This window comes from Marmota marmota, unplaced genomic scaffold (assembly GCF_001458135.2).
Source record: "Marmota marmota marmota unplaced genomic scaffold, marMar, whole genome shotgun sequence".
Lineage (NCBI taxonomy): Eukaryota > Metazoa > Chordata > Mammalia > Rodentia > Sciuridae > Marmota > Marmota marmota.
The window spans coordinates 2,247,093-2,252,153 of NW_026000102.1; the positions used below are offsets into that span (position 1 = coordinate 2,247,093).

At 44.2% G+C, this 5,061-nt stretch overlaps 1 pseudogene; it reads right to left on the reverse strand.

Moving 5' to 3' along the window:
- Positions 1–4,484: 4,484 nt before the first annotated feature.
- Positions 4,485–4,603, reverse strand: LOC125610815 (annotated as a pseudogene).
- Between the last annotated feature and the right edge of the window lie 458 nt (positions 4,604–5,061).

Sequence of the window (5,061 nt, forward strand, 5' to 3'; positions counted from 1 at the left end):
GGGCCTCCTCACCCCTCCTGGCGCCGCTGCCTCCCGCTGCGGACCACCCCCCTGCCTTCCTCACCTTCGCACGGGGGTCGCCTCCACAGGTGTCCGAGCCGCGCACCCCTCCGCGCCCGCGTGGTTGTCATTGCCTGTCCTCCCTCCTGATCTCGGTGCCCCCTCTCTTTTCTCACCTGCGCCCCACTCCCAGCATCCTGACTCTCCGTGTTTCCCCAAGTAAATGCTGCCAAGGTCTGGCTACCGGGCCGCCCTTCCTCTCTAGTTTGAGCTTCCCTTTCCATCGCTCCCTGGAAGATGCACATTGGAGTCATAAGTCTCATCTGCGTGTGGGACTTGCATACGTGAAGCTGCAAATTTAACCGCTTGGGACTCAAAACCACACTTCCCACCTTCTTTGCATCACCCCCAGTGTTCATTTTTCATGAACCTGGCAACCAAGACCCTGAGCTCTGGACATCCAACATCCTTAGGCCCTACAGCCCCCCCTTTCTGTTGTGTGAACTTGTCTGGGCAGTACCTGCTGTCAGATTAGCTCATGGGAAGGCCCAAGGGGCTCCCTGTTGGCCACAAATCAAGACCTTTATGAATAATGGGACACGTGGCTTGCAGCACTTTTTTCTGAGGATCTAACTATCTGTTAATTACTTGTCTCTTGTCACAGATCTTAAGGAAATGTGCCTTGCCATCACTAGGTAAACTGAGGCACAAGTGTGTTGGTAAGGGACCTGGAGGCAAGTTAGAATTTGTCTTGAGGTTCTGTACCCCAGTGTCTTGGTTCTTAGCTCCCTGCTCTAACCACTGGGCTCTAGTTCCTGGTTCTAGATTGTAAGTGAAAACTGATCTCTTGTGCCATTAAAGTGTCCAGAGATGCTAATGCTTCCTTGGATTTAAAACAAGACTCTGAATCATAAATAAAGGAACCAGCTGTCAAGGGCCATTGTATCATTCATGGTTTCCTGGTGAAGTTAGTGGTCCTTTGTAAATATAAGATGCTTCTGTGGATGAAGATTCATTCATCCAATAGTGAGCATTTACTCTGGGTCAGGCACAATTCTATGCACCAGGGTTTCAATGGTGAAGACAGACACATCCTTTACTGTCTTGGAGATACATTCTAAGGAGGGACAGATAATAATTGAGTAAACAAATAATTGGACAAAATAGTAGTGTAAACGCTATGAAGGTGGGTAGGGGCCAGTTCTGCACCTTCTTGTAATGCCACCATTCGAAGAGGCTGAGGTAGAAGGATCGCAGATTCAAGGCCAGCCTGGGCAACTTAGTGAGAACTGGTCAAAAAAAGAAAAGAAAAGAAAAAGAATGGGGATGTGGTTCAGTGGTAGAGTGCCCTTGAGTGCAATCCCTAGGACCAAAAAGGAATCTGTAGCTCACAGGACAAAAAAGAAAAAAGATTTTGTAGTTAGCAATAAAGAACTTGGATTTTATCCCAAATACAGTTAGAGGCCATTGGATATTTTAAGTAGAGGTATTAAGATCTGATGTAACAACTGTAATGCACCAGTAAAAATATATGGGAAAAAATATCTGATGTAAGTTTTAAAACAATGTTCTGGGTCTGGGAATGTGGTAGAGTACTTGCCTAGCATGTGTGTGGTCCTGGGTTTAATCCCTGGTACTGCAAAAATATAAATAAACAAATAAGCAAACAAATAAATAACAATAAAAATCTTTATTCGAGGATTGTGAGAAGCAATGGAGGCAGGGATATCAGTTGACTGACTGTTGCAGCTACCTAGGAAGAGATGATGATGGCTTGGGGAACTTGGGTGATAGCAGTCTGTCTCCCTGGGAAGGGCTGAGAGCTGGAGAGCAAAACTCTGGGAAACACTAGTTGAAAGTCCTGTGTCTTTTAGAGAATTTCTGGAACTGACCATGTTCAAGTTTAATTCAGCAAAACTTTTTAAGGATCTGTTATGAGTCAGATACTGTGTTAGAGTCTAGGAATTGGACACAAATAAGGTACAATGACTGTCCTTGAGCTTACAGTCTGTTGGACCTCACAGTTTAACTCTGCCATATCCGTGTTATAACAGAAGGGCATGCTGCCCTTCCTTGATGGAACAGGGCTTTTGGGTTTAAAAACCAGTTAGAGCCAGGTGAGGTGATACATGCATGTAATCCGAGCAACTCAGGAGGCTGAGGCAGGAGGATTGCAAGTTTGAGGCTAGTCTCAGCTACTTAGCGAGGCCCTTAGCAACTTAGCAAAGCCATGTCTCATTTTAACAAATAAAAAGGACTAGAGATGGACTCAGTGGTTAAACACCCCTGGGTTCAATCTCTGGGTTCAATCATAAAAACAAATACAGGCGAGAAGAACATGGCTTGTTCCTGCATCTGGCTGTATTTAAGTGGGAGCATTACTGCCCTTCTTCTGTTGTAAGATATTGCACAAAGAAACTGGAGGGGCTGAGGCTGTAGCTCAGTGGTAGAGCATGTGCCTAGCATGCATGAGGCATTGGGTTCAATACCTAGCATTGCAAAAAAAGAAAGAAACTTGGATTGTTCTCACAGTAGGTTGGAGAATACCTGAGTGGCCATGAACTTGAGCTATTAACCAGAAAAAAAACTTGGTCTCTATGTTGCTCCTGAACCATACTGTGAGAAAGAGAGGGCCTTGGGGATTATGTAGCTGGCCTCCTCTTATGATTGGGTAGCAGTGGCCCCTAGGGACTAGGTAATTCCTTTGAAGTTCCAAGCAGTTTGTACATTTCCTTATGGTGCCTGTCACTTTCTTCTCTTATTTCAGGTCCATGTGTTTGCACATGACTTCAAGCTCTCTGAGGCTAGCATCTCCATTTGATTCATTTGCATCCCTCACAGTATATAGATTGGTGCCCTACACAAAGTGTAAACTCATCAAATATCAGTTGATTGACCCAGGTGTCTCATAACACCTAAAACTAATACTCCAGAATTCTAACCCTATCCTTGTCATTTCATCAAACTGTGCTTCCTTGCAGAATCCTTTCTGGGTACCACACGGTGGAAACCCAGCAGCCTATCCTTCACCATGCTCACTGTATGGGCAACCCTTCTATGACAGGGCTACTCTCTCTTCAGCTCTGCCTGCAGGGAACAGCTGCCAAGCGTGCTGACCAAGTAGTTATTTGACACTCAGCAAATATGAAGTGTAGCTCTTAATTAGAGCACGGACTTTGTGCTGAGACTATCTGGGTTTGGATCTTGATTCATCCGTCATGAGCTTTGTAATCTTCAGCAAATAATTTAACCTCTCCAGGTCTGAATTCCCCACCTATAAAATAATAGCACCTCCCTCATGGAGCTGTTGGAGGATTAAATTAAGTAATACCTTTTAGATGCTCCGAACAGCACCTAGCACTTAGTATGGACTTTGTTGAAGTATTATTTTCTACCCTTGTTACTGGGGATGAAACCCAGGTGTGCTCTCCCACTGAGCAGTGGTCCTTTTTAAAATTTTTTGAGACAGGATCTTACTAAATTGCCCTGGCTGGCCTTAAACTTGCAATCCTCCTGCCTCAGACTCCCAAATTGCAGGGGTTATAGGTGTGTGCCAATGTTCCCAGCTAGTATTAGTTACAATTTCATCTTTAAATTGATTGGCATATTAAGCACTGACTATGCTGTTGTAGGTACTAGGGATATAACCAAGAATAAAGTAGCCAAGACTGGTGGCCCAATGAAGTTTTATCTTCTTTATGTGTGTGTGTCACTGAGGGTGGAACCAGGGCCTCATGCATGCTGAGCATGCCCTTTACTACTCTGCTACCCACCCAGCCCTGAAGTTTGTCTTCTGGTGTGACAGAGTTGTAAATAAATAACAAGCAAACAAAAGAATGCAGGGCTGATGCACTTGCTGGGGTTGCAGGCCTGTACCACTATGTGTGGCCTCCAGCCCTTTCTAAAAATTATTAGTTTTTAAAAATGCTTTTATGAGTGCAGTATAGTTATGCATAATAGTGGGGTTCATTTTGACATCATATGTGCATGGGAATATAATTTGCTCTATTTCAGTCCCTAGTACTTCCTGTTCCTCCCCTCCTCCCCCATTTCCCCTTACTCTCCTCTACTGTTCTTCTATGTATTTATTGTTTTTTTAATCAATAATAGAGATACACATAGGTAAAATTCACTGGCATATTCATGACTGTACATCACAAAGTTTGGTCATTTTCATTCCATGGTTCCTTCCTTTTCTCATCCCTCTTCTTCCTCCTCCTCTTCTATCCCCTTCCTCTACATCACTGATCTCCCTTCTATTTTCGTGAGATCCACGCCCCACCCCCCCTTTTTTTTTTCTTATTTTGCTCTAGCTTCTGCATATGACCCTTGATCCTTGACTTCCTGAGTCTGGCTAATTTCACTTAGCAGGATGTTCTCCAGTTCTATCCATTTACTAGCAAAGGTCATAATTTCATTTTTCATGGCTCAGTAAAACTTCATTGTGTCAGTGTACCATATTTTCTTTATCCATTCATCTGTTGGAACAATGGCAGTTAGACGCCTAAGTGGCAATGCTGTGACTATATGCATGTTATCAGGCCCACGGGCCTCTCAATCCTTCTAGAGGAGAATGCTAACCTTCTTTCCTTTTATACAACACTAAAATTAGATTTTGAGACAGGGTCTTGCTAAATCACCCAGGCTAGCTTCAGACTTTTGATCTTCCTGCCTCATCCTCAAAAGTGAGAGTCATAACTTTAGCTAGTTCTGAGGGGTGACTTTTGAATGGATACTTGGATGGTGGCCCTAAGATTCATCTTTGTGGGCAGAGAGAACAAGAGAAAAAAATCCCAGTGGGCCTGGAGTATGGTAAGCAAAGAGTTAATAGGGCCAAGGTCTGTGGCTGTGGTAAGGAGTTTGGATTTTACTCTTGAACTCTGAACAGTGGGAAGTTGCTGCATGGGAACTTTTCCTGGGTCTCTAAGAGAATATTTGAATCCATACTAAGAGCAATCAGGACACTAGGAAGAACAGCTGGAGTGGCATGACCTTGTCCTGGGAAGGCCTTTGTGGGCCAGCTGGCCATCAGTGAATTTTCCCATCAGGGTCCTCATATCT